At 42.0% G+C, this 24,498-nt stretch overlaps 1 protein-coding gene across 9 annotated transcripts in view; it reads left to right on the top strand.

The window, feature by feature from the left end:
• Window positions 1-24,498, top strand: part of LOC132394341 (glypican-5-like) — an 855,183-nt gene that overhangs the window by 96,410 nt on the left and 734,275 nt on the right. The gene's annotated exons all lie outside the window — the stretch shown is intronic.

Raw genomic sequence — 24,498 nt, 5'->3', positions numbered from 1 at the left:
GTTTTCCTTGTTGGGATGTTTTTTTTTTACAAGGACTATTTATTGGGTACACTGTTCAAGGATTTTCTTTTCCCCAAGCTCTGTAAAAGATTTCTTAATGGACGTCAGTGGATTTGTGGCATTGGCAGACAATATAGACTATTTTAATCAAAGATGAGAGTAATTAAAAGCACACAGTAGTAGATTAATTTTTGCATTTCACTATAGAGGAAAAATTAACAGAGGTTTTCACTAAGCTGGAAAGATGTTTTTGTTTGCTGTGCTGTCTTTTATAACTAGTTTTCTATGGTGCAATATCTCTGTCTATGTATTACCATAAGATGTTGTCTATTCCTTTAGTAATGTTTCATCCAATTTAGCATTAACACAGAAACTAAAATGTAGAGACACAAGATTCTGCAGATGCTGGATATCTCAAGCAACACACAAAATGCTGGAAGAACTCAGCAAATCAGGCAGCATCTATGGATGGGAATAAATAGTTGATGATTCGGTTGAGATCCTTCATCATCCTTGGATCTGTTGTACGTGGCTTTGGAGGCTTTTGTGAAGGAGACAAAAAGTAGTAGATATCTTGTGCTCTTGAGACGCTAGAATTCCCTGCAGGTACATGTACAGAATGAATTGGAAGCAAGAGCCAAGGAGATCAAGGCTGCAAGAAGAGCTTCCTGAACCTGGGTGCATTGTCACAAAAATCTCACCAATCTGACCCAAGTAGTAAAGCTCAATAGATAGTCACTAATATTCTGCATATGGAAAGAGCAACAAGCATATTTCAATAGATGTAGCAAGTTGTAAAAAAAAAAGAGATGATAGTTTGGAGATAAAATTCCTAAACTTGTTTATACCCTCATTACTAAATTGCAGTGTGATTTACAAAGGCGAAGGGAATTTAAATGTAAATCATTTAACAGATTAATGGGGGATATTGTAAAGATTCAGACTGAATATGTTCCTGGTGTGAGAAAAAGGAACGTCCAGATAAAAAGTCCTGAGCAATTGAATATTGATGATGAAATAAACTCAGAAACGGAAAGCTCATGCAGATAATGAGTGCTGATGAGTCCAGAAACAATTGGGGAGTAGAAAAGAGATATGAGTGAAATTAATTATGAAGTTTGGAATTCAAATAGATTAAATGAACAAATATCGGTTGGTAAAGTTAAAGGAAAGCCAGAGATTTTCTTCAGATACCTGTGACAAAAGAGGATAGCAAAAAAAAGATGATTTTGAAACTAAAACTCTTCTTAACTGTGTATGGAGGCGAAAGTCATGGACGTAGTTCTGTATAAAACCAATGCTTCCTCTGAAGAGGTAAATGATATGGAGTCTTGCAGGTAGAGTTGGTGGTGAGGAAGGCAAATGCAAAATTACTTTCAAGAGAAATCCAAGAGTGGGGATATGATGCTGAGGTTTTCCAAGGCACTGGTGAGGCCTTAAAGTGAGTATTGAGTTTTGGGCTGGATTTGGAGAGGGTTCACGAGAGGTTCACAAGGATGATTCTGGCAATGAAAGGTTTATCATATGAGGAACTTTTAATGGCTCTGGGTCTGTACTTGCCAGAATTTAGAAGGATGAGGGGGGGATCTCATTGAAATCTTTTGAATGTTGAAAGGCCTAGACGGAGGAGTAGATGTGGGAAAAGATCCGCCATGATTGAATGATGCAGCAGACTCAATAGGCCAAATGGCCTAATTCTGCTCCTATGTCCTATGGTCTTTAAGGAGAAAGGATGTGAAGTATTAGAGCACAATTTATATAATTAAAAAATATGTAATGCATTGGAAATCTTGCAGAGAATGTCATCTTAGATAAGTCTGGACCAGGGCTTTGCACAGAGTTTGAAACTCACTTTTCCAGCTTGGATGTGATGGATAACTCTATTCACATGTTCACATTTGCAACAGTGAACTGCATCTGATGGCTTATGATTCAGTAGCACTTGGCATGGAAGTCAGCAGCCTCTGAGGTGTGTGGAAGGTCAGATTCCATCATTTAGGGCTAGCTGGATGCCAGGTCCTGGTATCGGAGTAGGAAAGAGGGTTTTCAGAGAACTTGGGCTGTCTGTCCTTCATTGCATTGTTTGGACAGTCCTGAGAGAAAAAAGTTCAGTCCTGGCCCTGAATAGTGTGACTCTGGGGCAACTCTGTTTTTCTTCCACTAACCTACTGAAGAAGTCCTTCAAGGCCTTTCAGTAGGTCAGTGGAAGAAAAACAGCCAATTAAGCTTGGCCTTAAAAAGTGTACAAAGGTTATGGGGTCCTGCAAGTACTGGGATAACTGTATCAAATGTCCAGGAGCATATTTCATAGTACTCAATAAATTTGATTTACTGGTAAAACTTTTTGTAACTGAACAAGTATCTCCATTCTATTAAATAATCAGACCCAGTTTTTATAATTGAGCTAGAAAGATTGGTAGAGCAAATGAGATTAAACACATGGGGGCACTGTGTTGTCTTTATGACAGTTATTTAGTTTATAATATTTTTGCTTAGTAATTCATTTGTTAGTATTTTCTAGTTAGAATTAGAAGTGTTTAAAGTATATTCATTGACTGTAAAATATATCGGCATGTGATGACGTCACATCCGGTTTCGCCGCGTCTTGTGGGAAAATACCGGTTTGAGATCGACACGAGGGTGGGGGCTCACCACGAGGCAGACCTGAGTAGAAGTTGTTTTGCAAGCATTAGAAATCACAGTGAGAGCAACGCTGTAAGTTAATAGATAATCGATATATTGAATTAAAATGTTAACGCCGATCCTGTTAAAAGTAACAACGGTCGATAATGTTTATGTTTTCGTTAGTTAAAGAGTTGCGGATAGTTTGCATTGAAGTGTATTTAAAGTAGTCAATGGCGTAGGTAAACTCTGCCTGTATACTGCACCTTAATGTAATGTAGTTATAGTCACTTTTACAAGTATTTACAATGGGAATGTGATATTAAGAAAGGAACAAATACTGTATCAATCTTGTATTGTTTTATCAACAGTTTTCACCATATGTTAATATGAAGAGTGAACAGTAAATGGTTAATCTTACTGCGACCTGGTTCTTATTGACTGTGGTTTATTTCGGCGTTTAATTCAGCGTTACGTTACACCCGAACGAGAACGCTTCTGTGAAAAAGCGACATTATCAGGTGTTTCAAGTGCTGCAATGTCATCTCGATCCAGCATCAAGTCAATGCCGCCCAACGACAAGGGCAGTAGAGCGACATCAAGTAAGTCCACCCATGCAAGGGCCAAGGCAGAAGCCGCCAGGGTGCGACTGAGCTACGCCAGACAAGAAGCAGATTTGAAAATGGACCAGGCTGCCAGAGAAGCCAGAATCCAGAAGGAAAACGCTGCCAGAGAAGCCGAAATCCAGAAGGAAAAGGCCGCCAGAGAAATGGAAGCGGCCACCAGAGAAGCCGAAACCCAGTTGGAAATGGCAAGGCTATCAACAAAGTTGCAAGTGCTGCAGCTAGAAAGAGAAGAAGAAGCTGCCAAGGCGGAAGCAGAGTACATAGAAGAAGCTGAAGGAATGCATGATCTGGCCGAAGTAAGATCTACTTCAGAAAGGACCAGATTGGAACGAACAAGCGACTATGTCCGATCTCCAATAGACAGGCAGGCTCGTCCTTCCTCTCCATACGTATTTGATAACATCCCATGTCACAAGGAACCTCAGGGAGGCACGATTGCATCACATCCATACGAGGAAGACAATTTACCCTCGCAATTCCGTGATGAAGTTGAGAATGAAAGAACCGACAACACTCCTTCACCCCCACAACAGGACGGCGGGGAGGGAGAGGCTCACTCCGGGACAACAGTTGTCAGCACGAACTGTACAGAAGTTTGCGGTCAAGCTCAGTCAAGCCGTTCTTGTTCCAAGATCTACCTCACTAAGGTGTACCCTAAAGGAGCCAAAGACAAGGCCATCAAAGCCTATGTGATTCTGGATGTTCAGAGCAATCGTTCACTAGTCAGTCCAGAGTTCTTTAAATTGTTCAAAATTGAGAGTGAGCAGTTCCCATACTACCTTAGAACTTGCTCAGGCAACATGGAAACCCAAGGAAGGAATGCAGAAGGCGTCCAGATCGAGTCCCAGGATGGTAAAGTCGTCATCTGTCTCCCTCCGCTCTTAGAGTGCAATGAAATCATGAATAACTGCACTGAGATTCCGACACCAAGTGCGGTACTACACCAGCTACATCTCCACCACATTGCAAAACACATCCCAGAACTGGATCCAAAAGCAGAAATACTCCTGCTATTAGGGAGAGATGTTCTCCGGGTGCACAAGGTTAGGCAGCAGGTCAATGGACCACACGACGCCCCCTTCGCGCAACGCCTGGATCTGGGCTGGGTGGTGATAGGAGAGGTGTGTCTCGGTAATGTACACAAACCGACGGTTAACACACTCAAGACCAATGTGCTAGAGAGTGGCCGCCATTCAATTTTTCAACCCTGCACAAGTGTCCCGTGCATTAAGGAAGCACAACAAGACGTTAACAAGCGTAAAGTAACTGATGAGACGCTAGGTCAGTCAGTTTTTGTTCAAACCGAGCATGGTAATAAACTTGCTCAATCAGCTCAAGATGCCATTTCCTTAAAAACAAAGGACACCAAGGTCTTCAGAGATGAAGCAAATAATGGGGTCGCCCCACTACCTTTCAGAGAACCACGCCAGCGCTTGCCAAATAACAAAGAGCAGGCAGTCAGGCGGTTCACGTCCTTACAAAAAACCCGGAAAAGGAAACCTGAGATGCAGCAACGCACCGGATTAACCCACGAGGTACTGTGCACCCTAATGGCAGAGGTCACAGCCATTATAAACGCACGACCACTCCTACCTGTGTCTTCTGACCCAGAAAACCCCTTCATACTTTCGCCATCAATGCTCCTTACGCAGAAGGCAGGAGCTCCCCCTCCACCAGGAGACTTCTCAGACAAGGATTTGTACACAAAGCAATGGAGACAAGTCCAAGCTCTGGTAAATCGATTCTGGTCTCGCTGGAGACTGCTCAGGGACAAGCAAATCGCCTGCAACAGCTGGCCAATGGCCAGAATCACTGCTACATACCCTAGTGGGGATGGACATGTCAGGAAGATCGAGTTGAAGACTACCGACCAAGGCAATGTGAAAATTTACCAAAGGCCAGTTACAGAAGTTATTCTACTTCTACCTAATGACTGATTAAGAAACTAAATTTTGCACTCTGTTCATTGTGACCTTACGAAGGTCAGGTGGGGAGTGTGTTGTCTTTATGACAGTTATTCAGTTTATAATATTTTCGCTTAGTAATTCATTTGTTAGTATTTTCTAGTTAGAATTAGAAGTATTTAAAGTATATTCATTGCCTGCAAAATATATCTGCATGCGATGACGTTACATCCGGTTTCGCTGCATCTTGTGGGAAAATACCGGTTTGAGATCGACACGAGGGTGGGGGCTCACCACGAGGCAGACCCGAGTAGAAGTTGTTTTGCAAGCATTAGAAATCACAGTGAGAGCAACGCTGTAAGTTAATAGATAATCGGTATATTGAATTAAAATGTTAACGCCGATCCTGTTAAAAGTAACGACAGTCGATAATGTTTATGTTTTCGTTAGTTAAAGAGTTGCGGATAGTTTGCATTGAAGTGTATTTAAAGTAGTCAATGGCGTAGGTAATCTCTGCCTGTATACTGCATCTTAATGTAATGTAGTTATAGTCACTTTTACAAGTATTTACAATGGAAATGTGATATTAAGAAAGGAACAAAAACTGTATCAATCTTGTATTGTTTTATCAACAGTTTTCACCATATGTTAATATGAAGAGTGAACAGTAAATGGTTAATCTTACTGCGACCTGGTTCTTATTGACTGTGGTTTATCTCGGCGTTTAATTCGGCGTTACGTTGCACCCGAACGAGAACGCTACAGGCACATTAAAAAGATGTAGCTGACCTGCTGATTCCAAATTTCAGTATCCAAAAAAATTTGCATGCAGGAACTGAAATGAGATTTTGGTTGACAGTACTTATGCTCCCATCCCAGTGAAAACTTAGCATGTTTCAATATATAAATTTGTTCCAAATTTTATATTGTTTTCTGATGCTTGGCAGAGGGAAGATCACTGAGTGTGTGTATGTGGTTAAGATTGGGGCTGAGATCACCAGTATCCCACCTGAATTTGTTATTTTTAAGGGATCAAGCAGAAATTTGCAATGTAGCTTATAATTTCAATTACATCTCTTCCTCCTGTGACACCTCTTATGTCTCAGTTTTTCTCCTGATAACAGGTGCCCAAACCTGATCCCTCTCAATGGTAGTGTTAAATCGTGACACAGATTTTAAATCTGCCTAGGTTCCTGCAGATAGATGCAGGTCAAAATTATTGGTTCAGTATGCTACAGGTCTGTCCAGTCAGATTTGTTGTGGCAACCTGGTGCCCATTGTTTGCATGCTGCTCACTTCTACATTGGTTTTGCAGATGATTTATGAAGCAATTATGGATGGCCCTTGTCATCCACCTTTAATTTGTCACATTAGAGAAATACAGCTGGAATAACAGATATTATCAGAATGAACACATCATGACTTGTATCTAAATGCTGGGCTCTTAACTGCACGATGTGCTGGTCCAGTCAAATATGTATTGCCCCTGAAGGAGTGGAGTCCCTTTGGCACAGTTAACACAAGGCACATATGGAATAACAGGCTGTACCACATGGAAGCTCGCAAATATTTGAGTTTACTCCATCTGCTTCTCTTTGGCAGGAGGGAATAGGTTTCAGAGTTCAAAGTAAATTTATTAAAGTACATACTGTTTATGTCACCAAATACAATCCTGAAATTCATTCTCTTGTAGGCATACTAAATAAATTCTTAATAGAATTGATGAAAGACTATTTGTCTTATGTTCAACCAATGTGCAAAAGACAATAAACTCTGCAAATACAAAAGGAAAGGTAATATAATATTAATTAAATAAGCAATAAATATTGAGAACATGAGATGAAGAGTCCTTGAAAGTGGGTTCTGAGTTTGGGAACATGTCAGTGATGGGACACGTGAAGTTGAGTGAGGGTATACCCTTTGGTTCAAGAGCCTGAAGGTTGAGAGGTAATTGCTGTTCCTGGATCTGGTGATTTGAGTCCTGAGGCCAGAATTTATCGACCAGAACCTTATAAGGTTTGGTCTCCAGAAAGCACCTCTTGGGCAAAGTGGCAATTCCAGACTAAACTAGAATCAATGAAAAATGCTGTACAGTTGTGGCAGGGATTGAATACTATCACTTCTTATAATTAATTCAGGCGACTTGGGCAACAACAGGGTTTCACTTCTAGATGAGCTCAGTACTTTTTATTCTCCCTTTGACCACAAAATATGGAGATCCTTCACAAATTCCCACAGCCTTTGATGATCCTGTGTTTTCAGTCTCTGAGGCCAATGTGCGAGCAGGCTTTAGGAGTGTGAACCCACGAAAAGCATCTGACTCAGATGGGGTACCTGGCCAAGTATTAAAAACCTCTGCTAATCAACTGGCTAGAGTGTTCTGAGATCTTTAGCCTCTCGCTTTGGTAGCCTAAGGTACCCATTTGCTTCAAGCAGGCTTCAATTATACAAGTGCCACCTTAATAACTGTCATGCAGTAGCACTTACATACACAGTGATGAAATGTTTTGAGAGGTTGGTGATGAAACACATCAACTGCAGCCTGAGAAGTGACCTGAATCCACTCCAATTTGCCCAGTGGAACAACAGGTCCACAGTAGAAGCCATCTCATTGGCTCTTCACTCAACCATGGGACATTTGGACAGAAAAGATCATTAAACAGGGTGCATTTAATCAACTATAGATCAGCATTCGATACTATAATCTCCTCAAAACTTCATCATTAAGCTTCAAGGTATTGGCCTCAATAACTCCTTGTGCAATTGGATGAATAATTTCCTTTCTTGCAGACTCCAGTCGCTTACGATAGGCAACATCATCTTGTCCATGATCTGTATCAGCACAGGTGTACCACAAGGTTGTGTGCTTTGCCTCCTGCTCTACTTGTTTTACACTTATGACTGTGTGGCTAAGTACAGCTCCAATGCCATATTCCAGTTAGCTGAAGACACAACTGTCATAGGCTGAGTCAAAGGTGGTGATGAATCGTCATAGAGGAGGGAGATAGAAAATCTGGCTGAGTGGTGCCATAACAATAACCTCTTACTAAATGTCAGCAAAACCAAGGAACTAATTATTGACTTCAAGAGGAGGAAACCAGAGGTCCAGGAGCCAGTTTTCATCAGAGGAGTAGAGGTGAAGAAGATCAGCAACTTTAAATTTCTTGGTGTTATTATTTCAGAGGGCCTATCCTGGGCCCAGCACATAAGTTATTATGAAGAAAGCTTGACAGTGCCTCGATTTCTTTAGGAGCTTGCAAAGAATCTAAAACCTTGACAAACTTCTCTAGATGTGCAGCGAAGCATTAATTGTCTGGCTGCATCACAGCCTGGTATGGAATCATGAATGCCCTTGAACAGAAAACCCTACAAAAAGTAGTGGTTACAGCCCAGTCCATCGTGGGTAATCCCTCCTCTCCATTGAGCATATCTAAAAAGGAATAAAGTGAAGAAATTTGTTTTTGATAAGAGAGTATCAGTGACCTGATTAAGCAACTGTGACCTGCTTGCCAACAATGCCTGTTACTCTTCATATCGAGATATACTTTCACAGACACTGGTAAAGTGTTTTTCTGGCAGTGGTTGCAACCTTTGACAGATTTCAGTGAGGATCTCCTTTCTTAAACGTAAGACTTTGGTCAACATTCAGGTTAATGTTGTGGAATTATTTCCAAAACACTACAACTTCCGTCAAACCTTCTATCTCTAATATTTTAACAGCTCTTTCAAAAAGAAGTTTAGCTGTTTTGCTGCTTCACTGCCAAATTGTAAGGGAAAGGCCCACTGGTGCTTAATGTTTCTGGTAATAACTGCATTATGCTGATGCTTTAGAGTCAGCAGAAAGTCCATCAACTGGAGTTGGAGCAAAATCAAGTAGCTAACTTAAAAAGTACTGGTTGCTGGGATTGGAGAGCACGTCACGGTACTTAATACAAATGTAGCTCTCTGAGATGAATGGAATGTTAATGGCTGGAACATAAAACTGCAAAATCTCAATGCTAGTAGTAAATGTTAGAGAAAATCAGATTAATCTGCCTGCTTCTGCTGGATATTAACTGCATGTACTTGCACCTGCATCAAAATATTCTGCAGCATGTCTTATATAAAATCTATGCTCTGGCATTGGCACCATTTTTTGATGCCTATTGTCCAGTGTCCAGTGTTTACACAGTACTGAGCCTAATTTCTTGTGCTGAATTGTAAAAGCAAGAGAGAAAGATTGGAGGAAAAGTCGAATTGCTCATAGAGATCATGAAGGTGCTCAAAGCAGTGGAAAAGCAAGAAGAATTCTCATAGTGGAACTCAGGACTACAAATATGTAAAAGATTTTGATAAACACAAGTGATTCTGCAAATGATGGAAATCTTGAGCACCACGCACACAATGCTGGTTGAGTTCAGCAGTCAGGCAGCACCTTGGAGGGGAATAAAGAGTCAGTGTTTCAGGTGGATTTTCTTCAACAGGACTGTATATTCTCTTTCCCAGTTCTAATGAATGGCCTCGAAACTGAAATATTAATTATTTCTCCTTCCACAGATGTTGCCTTAGCTGTTGAGAGTCTCTATTGCTTTATTTCAGATTTTCAGAATCTGCAGGTTTATTTGTTAAATTTAAGCAAAATTAAGAATTAAATTTTAATCCTTTAACTCTGAGATTATATTGACAACAGTCTAAAAGTTATAACATCTGTCTGAATAATTTCTCCTCTGCTCTTCACTTGAAACTGATTTTGTATATAAGGATCCAAAGGTATCAGTAATCATCCAGCATCTAATTGTAATAGCTTTTTTTTAACTTCCACTTCTATGGAGGGGAACAGTCAATGTTTAAGGTCCTTCATCAGGACTCAAAGGGAAGTGGACAGAAACCAGAACAAGTTGGTTGTGGGAGGGAAGGAGTACAAACTGACAGGTTAATGTGAGTTTTCTGACAGATCTGAAAATGAGTAGGCAGTGCAAATGCAGGTGTACATTATTCAGACAACCTTGTCACAATTAGTGTTATTATAGGAAACTGAGAGAAGCAGGAAATTTCTATTAAGTCTTCCAAACTAATTTGTGGAATAGTATCTCATTAAACCACCAAGAGAATAGGGCATACTAAGTTTGTGCTAGCGGTACCATGTTCAGAGATACCATAAATATATTGAACTTAATATTGAGTTAGAGCAGTTTGAAGTTCAGCCTGAACTTTGACATTTGGTAAAGCAAACTTTGAGCAGTTGAGATAAAACTGCATTAGTGTTCATAGAGTGGGACTGTTGATGAATGATGCTCCAGATGAGTATTAGGAGCTGGGATAACATGGTTTATAAATGTAGGATCTGTATTTACTTCAAAGGGAAAAGAGATCTCCTTGTGTGTTTATAAACAAAGACCTGGTGAACTGAAAACCCTGTTAACTATGGATGTGTATGACTAACAGGAGCGGGGGAAGAGAGCGAGGGAGTCAGCTTGGCTTTCACAAAGGCAGATCCTGTCTGACCAGTTTGATTGAATTCCTTGAATACATGACAAAGTGTATTGATGAGATCTATGAAACTAAGTATCTTGGTTCCAGACACACAGCTAATGGAAATATGGTCATGGTGTCTGCAATATCAAATGATATAAGTATCCTGTATTCGATAAAATTGGTTCAATGTAAGGAAGTATTTCACTATGAAAATGCAGGAGTGATTGGACACTAATTCTGCTGTCCAATTGAAGGGATCTGAATTCAAATAGGCACTCCACAATGTTTTCATACTTAAGAAACAAAGCAAAAACAATTTATGGGCAAGAGAAACACAAGAGAAAACAGTGGGCTATGGGCTTCACTGCATTACACTTTAGCCATAACAAATCCTGGTTACAAAACAAGCTTGCCCACAAGCACTTGTTGCAGGTATTTACCATCAACAAGAATAATTGACTAGGCATAAAGAGATTTCTGTATTAATCAATACTTACTTTTATTGGTTCAGTTAAAAATACACAAACATGTCATACAAATGTAAATAACTGCACATGCCCCCGAAGTTTCTATGACCTTCCTTGAAGAGTCAAAGAATAGCAAAGGTTGTATCTGGGAGAAGGAGTTTATGTTGGCCAGGCATCCCTCTTAATCACAACATAATCTCCATGTTTGAGGAAATGTGAGTGAGGATTGAGTGATAATTGTATGAGAATGGGGACCATTGAAAAGGACAAGTCTTGTATGACTAGGTGCATAGAAGAATGTCAAGAATGAGGGTAAAACTGATCAGGGATAGCAGACGGAGGTTCTCAGTGATTACTGTGCTTCAGTATTCATCAGAATGAGGGTCCCTGACAAATATGAGCTTGGTTTAGAACAGGCTAATATGCTAAGAACAGGTAAGTAAAAGGATATGCTGGAATTTTGAAAAACATCAGGCTAGGTAAGTCTCCAGTGCCAGGCAGGACATAAACTAAGTAACTATGGAAAGCAAAGGAAGAAGTTGCTGTGCCATTGGTGAAGATTTTGGTGTCCTCAATGGCTATAGAAGTAGTACCAGAAAATTTGCAAATGTTCATCCTTTATTCAAGAAAGGTAACGGGGATAATCCTGGGAATTGTAGACTAGTGAATTTTACATGAGTGGTAGGAAAACTATTGGAGATAATTCTTAAGGACAGGGTTTATGAGGGTTCGGAGAAGCATAGTCTAATTAGGGATGTGTGTGTGTGTGTGTGTATATACACACACTCATGACCTTGTGAGGGGCAGGTCGTGTCTTAGCTGATGGAGCTTGAGCAGTGCATGTGGTGTATATGGACTTCAGTAATACATTTGACAAGGTTCCCCATGGAAGGCTCACTCAGAAAGTCAGGTGGCGTGGGATCCAGGGAAACTCGACTGCATGGATTTGCCTTGCCCACAGAAAGCAGAGTGTGGTAGTAGATGGACTTTTTCTGCCCAGATGTCTTTGTCTAGTGGAGTTCAACTGGGATCTGTTCCAGAACCCACGCTTTTGTAAATTTTATACATGACTCTGAGAAAGTGGAAGGGTGGGTTAATAAGTTTGGTGGAGTTGTGGACAATATAGAAGATTGTAATGGGTTTACAACAGGTTCAGCTGCTCGGCATTCAGGATGAGGTAGTAAATTGGATTAGATGTTAGATTTGCGGGAGAAACCAGAGAGCGGTAGTGGAGGGTTGCCTCTCTGACTGGAGGCCTGTGACTTGTGGTGTGCCGCTGGGATAGGTGTTAGGTTAATTGTTGTCATTTATATCAATGATCCGGATGATAATGTGTTTAACTCGATCAGCAAGTTTGCAGATGGCACCAAGACTGGGGATGTAGTGGTCAGTGAATAAGGCTACCATGGCTTGCAGAGGGATTAGCATCAGCTGGAAAACTGGGCCAAAAAACAGCCAGATGGAATTTAATGCAGACAAGTATGAGGTTTTGCACTTTGGTAGGACCAGCCGGGATAGGTCTTACACAGTAAACAGTTGGGACTGAGGAATGTGGTAGAACAAAGGGATCTGAGAACACAGGTCCATAATTTGTTGGAAGTAGATAGGGTCATAAAGAAAGCTTTCGGCACATTGGTCTTCATATCTTGAAGTTGTATAAGATGTCAATGAGGTCTAATTTGGAGTATTGTGTGCTGTTTTGGTCACATACGTACAGGGAAGATGTAAATAAGTTTGAAAGAGTACAGAGAAAATTTACAAGGATGTTGCTGGGTCTGGAAGACCTGTTTTATAAGGAAATATTGAATAGTTTAGGACTGTATTCTTTTAGAACGTAGAAGATTTTAAGGAGATTTAATAGAGGTATACAAATTTATGAGGGGTATAGATAGGCGAAATGCAAGCAGGCTTTTTCCACTGAGGTTGGGTGGGTTAAGAGTGAAAGGTGAGAAAGGAACATGAGGGGTTGTCCTTCATTCTGAGGGTTGTAAGAGTGTGGAATGAGTTGCTAGCACAAGCTTGATTTCAATATTTTAGAGAAGTTTCGATAGGTATATGGATGGTAGGGATATGCAGGGCTATTTTCCCGGTGCAGGATGATAGAAGTAGGCAGTTTAAACGGTTACTTGTTTCTTATCAGATCATTCTGTTATTATATTTGTTTGGCTGTGGGTCGCCCAGTTCACTAGACTGAGCTTTGTCAGATTCTCACTGGATCTGACCAAAGGCTCCTCCTCTGGACTTTGCCTCAGGTAGGTTTCTTTGTTCTTCTGTATCAGACAAGTTCAAACCAGCTTAGCCAGGTCAGCCAAGCACTGGTCTTGGGCAACTTGAGACCACCGGCTGTTCTTTTGCAGGCCTATTATTTCTACATAATCAGATAAACACCTACTTAAAAGTCTCAATATTAGCAACTATCAGCAGGAACCTCATTGTGTTCACTTTCATTTGCTCTGATGAACCATCCCTGAGTATTGTTAGTGATGAGTGTGGGGCTCAACTCCAATAACAATGAAATGGCCTCGTGGGGATGTGAAAGAGCTCGAGGCCTAGTGTCAGGCAAATAACCTCTTCCTAACTGTCAACAAAACCAAGGAAATGGTTAGCGACTTCAGGAGAGCTTGCACCCCACTTTACATTGGCGGTACAGCAGTGGAAGCAGCGAGCAGCTTCAGACTCCTGGGAGTGCACATCTCGCACAACCTCTCATGGTCCCAGAACCCATTCTACACAATCAGGAAAGGTTACCAATGCTTTTACTTTCTGAGAAGGCCAAAAGGAGCTGAACTATGTACATCTATACTCATGACATTCTATAGATGCACAGTGGAGAGCATCTTAACAAGCTGCATCGCTACATGGTGCTGAAATTACACTGCAGTGGACAGGAAAGCTTCACAATGAGCCTTTAGATACTTTATTGATCCCAAAGGAAACTACAGTTCCACAGTAACATTACAAGTGCACAGATATACAAATATTAGGGGAGAAGTAAGGAAAAAAAGTTATCTCTAACAGGATGGGGTCATCACTCCCCTGACTGTCGGTTGACTCCTTATAGAGCCTAATGGCCAAGGGTAAGAATGATCTCATATAGTGCTCTTTGAAGCAACATAGTTGTCTTAGACTGTTACTAAAAGTGCTTCGCTGTTCAGCCTAGGTGGCACGCAGAGGGTGAGAAACATTGTCCAGAATGGACAGGATTTTCCCTAGGGTCCTTTGTTCTACCACAGGCTCCAGTGTGTCCGCTTTGACTCTGATAACAGAGCCAGCCTTTCTTATCCGTTTATTGAGCCTGTTGGCATCACCCGTGTTAACGCCATTGCCCAAGAACACCACCGCGTGGAAGATTGTACTGGCGACAATAGGGTGGTGGAACGCGAAGGAGAAGTCTGCATACTCCAGAAGGACCTCAGTCTCCTCAGGAAGTAGAGATGACTTTGGCCCTTTTTGTACACAGCCTCTATGTTAGTGCTCTACTCAAGTCTGTCCCCCAGGTGTGCCCCCATGTACTTGTAGGTCCTCACCACATCCATGTCCTCATCATCAACAGTAACAGAGAGCATTGTAAACATGAATTGTCAGAGCTTGAGAGCCAAGAAAACTGATTTTCAAGCCTTGATTGACGATGAAAACCCCAACATAATAGTTGGTACTGAGTCATGGCTCAACAACGACATTGTTTCGGGTGGAATCTTTCCCCCCACTTCCAGGTTTTTAGGAAAGACAGGAAATCTAGCTCCCATAGTGGAGAGTTTACTGCAGTGAAAAATACTCACATAGTTACTGAAGAAAATAACCTAGATTCAAATTGTGAAATAAAGTGGATTAGTATTCATGTTAAAGGCCTAAACCAGTGTATGCTGGAGCGTTCTATTGCCCTCCATCATCTGATGTTGATTATTTAAAGGAACTGGATTTGTCACTTTCAAAAATCCCTCAATCAGCATTTATTTGGCTTCTTGGAGATTTTAATCTGCCTAGTGTGGATTGGGACAGCAGTATTGTCTGCCAAGGGGGCAGTTATGTAGCAGTCAGTAAACTAATGATTGATGTTGTAGCTGATTTTAATTTGACACAAATTGTTTGACATCCTACTGGAGGAAGTAACATACTGGACTTATGTTTTGTGTTAAATCCAGCTTTAGTTGTAAATCACCTTGTCACTGCAAGGATTAGCGATCATGATGTTGCTGTTGTGAATGCAAAGTTTACTGTGAAATTAATTAAACCCCCCAAAAGGAAAATATTTTTGTACAGGAAAGCAGATTTTAGTGGAATTGCAAAACTTGTTAGTGATTTTGACCAGTCACTAGCTCAGGACTATCTCGCATCGGTCAGTATTAATATTCTTTCGTCTAACTTCCAAGAGGTCCTTCGAGCAGCAATTGACAAGTATGTCCCCTCTAAAATGAGCTCTTCCAGTTTCAACTTACCATGGGTAAACCAGTCCACCCGTCGTGTGATACGTAGAAAACAAAGACTCTATAATAAAGCTAGGAAATCGGGTCATAGTGAAGTCTGGCAAAAGTTCAAATCCTCGTGCCGACTTATTACTAGAAACATCAGGTAAACTCACCATCAGTACGTTAATGGTGTAATTGGTGAGAGCTTAAAGAGTGACACCACCAAACCCTTCTGGAGTTTTATTAAATCAACAAGGCAACAAGTTTTTGGAATTCCTTCTCTCATCTGGGGGTTGCGTTGTATCTCTTGCTGCAGCCAAAGCACAAGTACTTAACCAGCAGTTTTTCCTCTGTGTTTACAAGGGAAAACTTGAATGAACTCCCCACTTTAGACTCCAGCAATATCCCAGACTCACCAAATCTCATTCTAACTGTAACAGGGGTTAAGAAGCTTCTTGAGGAATTACAGCCCAAGAAAGCACCAGGACCTGATCAAATACCAGCCATGATTCTGAAGAATTGTGCTTCTAGTCTAGCTCCTGTTTTGCAAAAGATATTCCAGAAGTCTATTGATACTGGGACATTACCGGAAGATTGGTTGAAAGTGAACATCGTTCCAATTTATAAGAAGGGTGAGCGCACAAATCCGGGAAGTTACAGACCGGTTTCACTCACTTCCATCCCTTGTAAAACTCTTGAGCATATTATTCACCGTCACATTATGGACCATCCAGACAGACACAGTGTTCTTACTCACCACCAAAATGGATTCCGACAGGGCTGATCTCGTGACACGCAACTTGCAGGGCTGATCATCTACTTAGCAAAGATCCTTGACAATAGAAGCCAAGCAGACTTAAACATACTCTACTTTAGCAAGGCATTTGACACGGTCCCCCCACCAGGGATTACTCCATAAGCTTGAACATGTGGGCATTAACAACCTTTTACATTGGTTAAACATGTTCCTTACCAACAGACAGCAATGTGTGGTTCTCGAGGGGGCAGAGTCCCCTGAATCTCCAGTAACATCCGGAGTGCCCCAGGGGACTGTGTTGGGACTCTTAAATTTTCTCATTTACATCAACGACTTGCCAAATATAGTCAAGTCGAAGATCAGACTCTTTGCAGATGACTGCATAATCTACCGTGGGATAAAAACTGACCAAGATGCTCAGCTGCTGCAAAACGATACTGATTCATTATGTTAATGGGAGTCTGAATGGCAAATGTCCTTCAGCTCATCTAAATGTTTTGCTGTGCATGTCAGTCATAAAGTTAAACCAATCAACATGACATATAACATGAAAGGAAAGATTCTTGAACCAGTCACCCACCACCCATATCTTGATGTTGAAATTAGCAAGGATCTTAACTGGGCATGCCACATCAATCAGATGACAGCCAAAGCAAACAAAATGCTGGGTATCCTGCAAAGAAACCTCCACTCATGTAGTGAATCCATCAAGGTCATGGCATACAAGACTCTCGTCCGTCCAAAGCTTGAGTGTTGCGCGGCCATATGGGATCCCCATCAAGCCAACAATAAGAAGTCCATCAACAAAACCCAACCCTGTGCTGCTGGCTTTGTGCTAAATGATTACAGCAGGAAATCCAGTGTCACCAACGTGCTCTCTAACCTTCAATGGGAACCACTTGAAAACCGATGTACTAAACTACGGTTCACCTCCATTTTCAAAGAAGTTCACAACATCATCAAACATCCAAATTAGTCCAACTCGACAGCAAACTGGACCTTACATACTAGAAACCCCTTCATTCAACAAGATTTGCTGCTAGTACTCCCTCTACCCAAGATCAACAAGAGAGTGGAATCTTCTGCCGCCAGACCTGCACAGTATTTCTGACATTAATATTTTTTAAAAGATAGACTCAATCAAGTCAATTTAGAGGATCTAGTCAAAAAAGCTCACTTTACAATTTAACTCTCATGCTTTTCATACTGACTGCGCGTTATAACAGCCATCCGGCAGTGTTTGCGCAAGTACCAAGCAAAAGAAGGAGCAGTGCAGGCTTAGTCTTCCTAAAGTCTATCATTATCTCCTTTGTCTTACTGATGTTGAGCTGCAGTTGATTCAGCTTGCACCATCTGACGAAGTTTGCCACCAGGGTCCTGCATTCATCCTCCCATCCTCCCTTTATACTCCCAACTATTGCTGAGTCTTTATAGAATTTCCACAGATGACATGACTCAGTGTTGTACCTAAAGTCCGAGGTATACAGGGTAAACAATATACCCTCAAAACTAATCAATAAGCTCCAAGACCTTGGCCTCAATACCTCCTTGTCCAATTGGATCCTTGATTTCCTCACTTGCAGACCCCAGTCAGTTCAGATTGGCAACAACATCTTCTCCACGATTTCCATCAGCACAGGTGCAACACAAGGCTGTGTGTTTAGCTCTTTGTTCTACTCGCTTTCTATTTATGACTGTGTGGGCAACCACATTTCCAATGTCAAATTCAAGTTTTCTGATGACACCAGTGTCTAAGACTGAATCAACGGTGGTACTGAATCAGCACAGACGAGAGATTGAAAATCTGGCTGACTGGTGCCATAAAAACATCTTTTACTGAAAGTCCACACTAAGAAGGAGCTGACAATTGACTTCTGAGGGAGGAAACTAGAGGCCCATGAGATGGTCCTCATCAGAAGGACAGAGACGCAGAAAGTTGAAGTGACCAGAAAATGAGTGCCCTGGGAGGATTGTTATCAAACCATGGGGTAAACAGTGCCTACAGGGGACGGTCAAGGAGTAAAGATCTTTGTGGGATGGAGTAAAGGTGGTGGTAAAGGTTAAGTTAAGTAAGGCTCTCTCTCAGTGGGCCCTGATCACTGGGATTTATGATGGTGGAGATAGCTCAACGGTGGATAGAAAGTTTACCTCAGCCATGAAATGGTATGTGGTGAAAATGCTAACCTCCACCCCCCCCATTTGAAGGGAATGATACTGTCCCTTTTAGAGCCAGTTGAAGGGAGGACACTAGGGTTCTTTGAGAGTTGGAACACGTAGGTCACTGGGAGAAGGAGAGGGGGGAAGTTTCACCTGACCTGAAAGGAGGTGTTTTTGGCTCAAGACAGGCTTCCCAAAGGAACAGGTAGTATATCTGCCACTGCTTTGTATACTTTGTGGAAGGATCTTCCTCAAAAAAAAAGAAGGGAGTGGAATTTTGGGGTTTGGGGTTGTTTGTAGGAGTGAAGGTGCTGATTTTCCTAGCAATGGGGGGGAAGGATCCATTCTCATACACCTCCTCTGAGGCGTAGCAGAAAGCTCTGCAGCTGCCGGTGGCACCCTCCCACCCCGCTGTTACAAGGGTACAAGGCTTCTGCACTGCTAGTCACCCTTTCCCAGCCAGGGTACCTGAGGTCTTGCCTACTTATTGTAGCTCTTTGGGGAAAGCGAGATGTTAATCAATGGGTGACACTATTTGATACTGTTATCCCAGGAGACCCCAATGGATGGAGAGATGCCCAGGATATGATGGAAGGATTGGGAGGGTCACTCGCCCTGGCCCAGGTGGTTACAGTAAAGGCAGCTAACGGCTCAGAACAACCAGGCCCTACATCAGTGCTGGTCGCAGGATCCCCTGAGTGCATTTTGGGTATAAATGTGCTGAAAGGCAGGTCCATGCAGACCAACAGGGGCTGTTTTACTTTTGGGGTGGCTTCAGCATCTGTACTAGTGGGTTTGGCCAAGTGGGAGCTCCTTGTCACCCTGCCTCCAAACAAGATGGTGAACATCAATCAGTACTGCAACCCAGGTGACACCAAGGAGATGAGAGAAGCAGTGACAGCACTGGTGAAAGAGGGGTTATTTGGCAGGCAACGTCCTTGTACAATAGACAAATGTGGCCAATGTGGAATGTGGTAAATGATGAAAGACTTCAGGCAATTGAGTAAACATGCTCTGCTCTTCACAGCAGTTGCTCTGGATGTAATGACCATTGTAGAGGACATGGGGGTAAGGCAAATGGCGAATAGGATGGTCATATAGATGCCCCAATTGCAGGGGCAAAATTGGAAGATACATGTGGGGGGGGGGGGTCAATTCTATTGGGAAAATGGGACCACACTGAATGTTGGCAGATCACTGTCTACCGTGTGGACTCTCTCACTTCTCATGACATGGAGGAGGTGGCACAGAATGCTGCTGCTCAGAATAATGTTAGCCACGTGGTCACAGAGGAGGAAGATTGGGGGTTTTGGCTCCGTGGGCATCAAGGGGTAGAAGGAGTAAGGAAATGGGCAGAGGCCCGAAGGTGGCACTGACATGTGAGGAAGCCAGAACAGCAGCAGTGAATTGCCCAACATGCCAGTAGGTAAGGCCAAGGGGATGTCCTGTGGGCCCCTGGGGCCAAATTTGGAGAGGTATGGGGGCAGGCCAGATTTGGCAAATAGACAACTTGAGCAGCAGGATAGGAAGTGGCAATATCTGACCACCACTAGCATAGAGGAGCTGGAATTGGAAGAGGAGTGGGAAGGTATAGGTGTAACAACCAACCAGGCTGCTGGAGAGGGGGAGATTGTGACAAAGGAGGCAGGCATCATACATTGGGTAGGTGGTGCTTCACATAGAACAGAGAATAGTGTGTCTGAGGAAATAACAGACAGAATAGTCAAAGGAGAATCAGTGGATTTTGCTTACTTGGATTTTTAGAAGGGTTTTGACAAGGTGATGTATATGCAGCTGCTAAACAAGAGCCCGTGGTATTACAGGGAAGATACTTGCATGGAGCCAACACTGAATCTTGCTAAACTCCACTAGTCACCTGCAGCCAACTTTGATCCTTTTATCCTCACTCTTTGCCTCTTGCCAATCAGCCAGTCTTCTATCCATGGTAGTATCTTTTCTGTATACCACAGTTAATACTCCAAATGCTGTCAACAAAATGCCTTGTAGAGACTCGTCATTATATCTTTGCTTTTATATTGTTGTCGTCTGAAAATGGATTCAGGTGGCAGTTGTCTTGCTTTCCACCAACTCAACCTGCAAGTTATCATTTAGAGAATTCTTGCACTAGAACAATCAAGTACCTTTGCACATACAATTTCTGAAACTGCTCCCCATTTACAAAATGGTTTATGCCTTTATTCATTCCAGCAAAGTGCATTACCATATGCTTCCCCTACACAGCCCTTCTTTGCATATTTTTCGAAACTGTTCAAGTCTTTCTGCTGGCTTCCTGTTATGTTTGTTCTTAATGAAGACAAACTTGTGGTGGATTTACATTAGAACATTTTATTACTGAGCTGCTGCTCAACCCGGTTCCGGGTGAACCCCTCACATTGTCCACTGGGAGCTAAAGTTCTTTAATATGTATACATAACACACCATCTTTTCCCTTGAAAGAAAAGCAAACACAATACTAAGTCCTCATAAGCCTGCAAGAAACAACAATCCTTTCCAACAAAGAAATCTACATTCCATAGCCGGTCTCTTTTCTCTTTTTGTTTGAATTTTCAGCTGTTCAACATTTCAAGTTCAATTGTAATTAGCATCTTTCAATCAGTCTCTGAGGTGGTTTATGCTCCTTTATTGGTCTGCTGTTTATAGGTTTAGGTGACCCCCATTTTTCGAACGTTCACGTTATGACAGCTCGCTGTAATGAAAGACCTACGTTGGTATCTGTTTTTGCTAACCAAAGAGGATTTTCGCTTTTACGAAAAAAAAACGCACGCTTTATACGTGTGTTTACCCCGAGAAAGACAACCACGACCATGAGGCCTTGTGTGGGCAGTTGTGTGCGCATGCGTGTACGTGCGTAGGTGTGTACATTTTTTCTTCAAATCAATTTCGGCTCGCTGTCTTCCCGATTTTGATAAGTGAAACTACACCGTACATATAATATTTCTACTGTATATAGGCTGTACATTTATCTTGTCATTCCTGCTTTTACTATAGGTTTGTGTTATTTTAGGTTTTATGTGTTATTTGGTATCATTTGGTAGGTTAATTTTTGGGTCTGGGAACTCTCAAAAAATTTCCCATATAAATTAAAGGTAATTCTTTGCTTTACGACATTTCAGCTTACAAATGGCTTCATAGGAACGCTCTACCTTCGGATAGTGGGGGAAACTTGTATATTTCCACAGGTATATTACTTGCATTTGCTGCATTAATATTTGTGTCTTTCTGAGGACTCTGGTCGACATGTTCATTTTCTTACATCTGCTGACTCCTTTGGTGTACTGACTGGTGGGGTGTCACAGCTATGGGTTGGAATTTGGGGTCATAGATCCATGAGGTTCCTACTCAGAGGTGCCTCTTGCTCTGTCTAGATCTGGTAGGAATGTGGAGCTATTTCCTCTTGCACATATCCTTGCCTGGACCACGTGCCTGAATTCTGATCTCAGATTCACACTTGATCTCTGGTGGGCTTTTCGTAGTCTTGTCATGATACTGTTTCTGTTTTCCTTTCCCATTCACTTTAATCTTGTCGGCTCCTTTAGGTATCAATAGGCCTTCGTGCACTGGAGGGTAGTGTGTAAGTGTTTTATCCATCAGCATTTGTGTTGGTGAAAGGCCATTCTGCAGTGACACACTTGTATAAATCATCAAACATTTATGGAAATTCTCATAACAATGCTGCATTTTCTTCATGAGGCCCTTCACTACCTTAACAGTACTCTCTGCTTGGCCTTTTGATTTTGGGTGATGTGGTCTTGAAGTTGTATGTCAAAACCCCCAAACTTGGGGAAAGGACTCAAATTCACAGCTTGAAAATTGTGGACCACTTCACATGGAACTCCATCCCTTGTAACACAGCTTTCAGGAAGATGATGACTGCTGTGCTGAATGTTGATTGCAGTGTGGCAACCTTGGGTTAATTGGAAAAGTAGTCTGTTACAACAGTATGACTCTTCCCATTACAATCAAACAAATGCACTTCAGCTTTGAAGTATGACCTGGCACAGGGCGTGGTGTAAGTGGTTCTGATTGCTGCATTAGTCTGTGGTTAAGGCATTTTTCACAAGAATAAATGGTCTAGCTGATGTCCTGGTTCATTAGCCAGTACATCACCTCACGAGCTCTATATTTACATTTTTTCCCCCACCAGATGCCTTTTGCGTATATTCTAGAGCATTTCCTTGCGTAGCAACACTGGAATCACAAGTCTGTTTCCTTTTGAAAACCATATGTTTCACTACTGACAGTTCAGCTCTGAATGCCCAGTAATCCCCAATACACATTGGACAATTACTCTTGTTAGCCTTTCTTTCAGTATTGTACCATTGAGTTCTTTCAATGTTTCATCTGTCCCTGCTGCTTTCCTAATCTTCTCTCTTCTATTAGGAGATACTGGAATGGAGGTGACAATCATGTCAATATAGCCCTGTATATCTGTATTAACCTCTTGGTCACTCTTTTCTTTCTTGTCAACTGCTGGATATAGCACATCAGCAGGAAATATGCTGTATATTTTAACGTTGTGTAGATCCTCTCACATTATATTTCTGCAGCCTTATCAACATGCGCTGTATCTTCATGGGACAGTCATTCAGTGGTTTGGACATCATTGAGATCAGTGGTTCATTTTGAAGTGTCTCCACTTCAAAAGCTTGTCCATAGATGAACAGATGAAACTGTTTGCATGTATATGTGCTGGCATGAAGCTCTTTCTCTGTCTGTGCATTGTGGCTTCCACACTTGTTAAAGCCCTTGATGCAAAGGCCACAGGTTGCTATATGTGATCATGCTGCTACAGTAGTACTGTTCCAAGGCTGTACCGGGAAGCATCAGCCAAAATCCTAGTACACCTTTCTGGATCATAAAACTTCTGCATGGGCTCTTCAGTTATGACTCTTTACAACATCTAGAAACACTCTTCTTGCTCATGAGACTAAATCCTAGGTGGACCCCTAGATGATGATGTCATCCATCATGGTCTCAACATCAGGTGTGCCCTCAAAGATCATGTGGATGGTTTTATGGTAGACTTTTTCTACGGTCAGAATCCCATATGGTAGACAAAGAAAGCGATATCTTCCCTGTGGTGTATCAACAGTATGCAGTCTCAAACTTGCCTCATCAAGCTTCATCTGCAAAACGCAGATGACATATTGAGCTTGCTAAATCACTTGGCACCTGTAAACCAAGACATGATTTCCTTCTATGTTAGCAATTTAAAATGCTTTTTCTTGATGGCTATATTGGGATCTCTGGGTTTAGACAGATCCACAATGCTCCATTTTTCTTCTGTGCAAAGACTAGTGAGCTCATCACTCTGCTGGGTCCTATTTTCTGGATGACATTCATCTGTCCCATGTGTGATAGTTCTTGTTTGAGTTTGTCTCTAAGTGGAAATGGAACTTTTCTGCATGCATTGACAACAGGAATCACTGTCTCATCTATGTGTATTATGGGTACACTGGGTAAACATCTGAGCCCCTCAAAGACATCTGCATGCTCTTCTCTGAGTGTTGTTTGTTCATCCTTGGTCAGTGCGGCCACTATGAAAGCCAGGTTGAGGTTTTCGCATGCACTCAGATCTAATGCTGGCTGTACTCTCTTTTCTACAATCAGTTGCTGTGACTGTAGATGCTGCATTTTGTGTTTGTAAGTCACTATACAGCCCCCTTCTACTGGAACACTCTCCCCAGTATATCCTGTCACTTCTAAGTTCACTGAGTAAATCTTGCTCTTTACTGTGAGAGTCTTGTAATCACCCATGGATAACAGATCCACACGGGCTCTGGTGTCAAGCTTGAATGGAATTACTGTCTCATTCACAGTCACTGGAACAATCCATTCTGTTTTACCAGTAGCCTGTAGAGAATTCACAAAGATGCCCTCCATTTCCTCATCAACGATATGCACCTTTCCCTTGGTAGCCTCAGCTTTGCAGCCATTTGTGAACTGATTCTTCTTTCCACAACATGAGCCTTTGGGAAGCAGCCTTGTGCAGCCCTGTGGGCGACCTGATTTCTTGCCGGCGTTGCTGACAGAAGTGTTGCCAGAGATCGGAACATCGAGATAGTTGGAGGCCTCTGCACTCAA

Source organism: Hypanus sabinus, chromosome 5, assembly GCF_030144855.1.
Source record: "Hypanus sabinus isolate sHypSab1 chromosome 5, sHypSab1.hap1, whole genome shotgun sequence".
Lineage (NCBI taxonomy): Eukaryota > Metazoa > Chordata > Chondrichthyes > Myliobatiformes > Dasyatidae > Hypanus > Hypanus sabinus.
The sequence above is the reverse complement of the archived record's forward strand: the minus strand, read 5'-3'. Positions and strand labels throughout refer to the sequence as shown.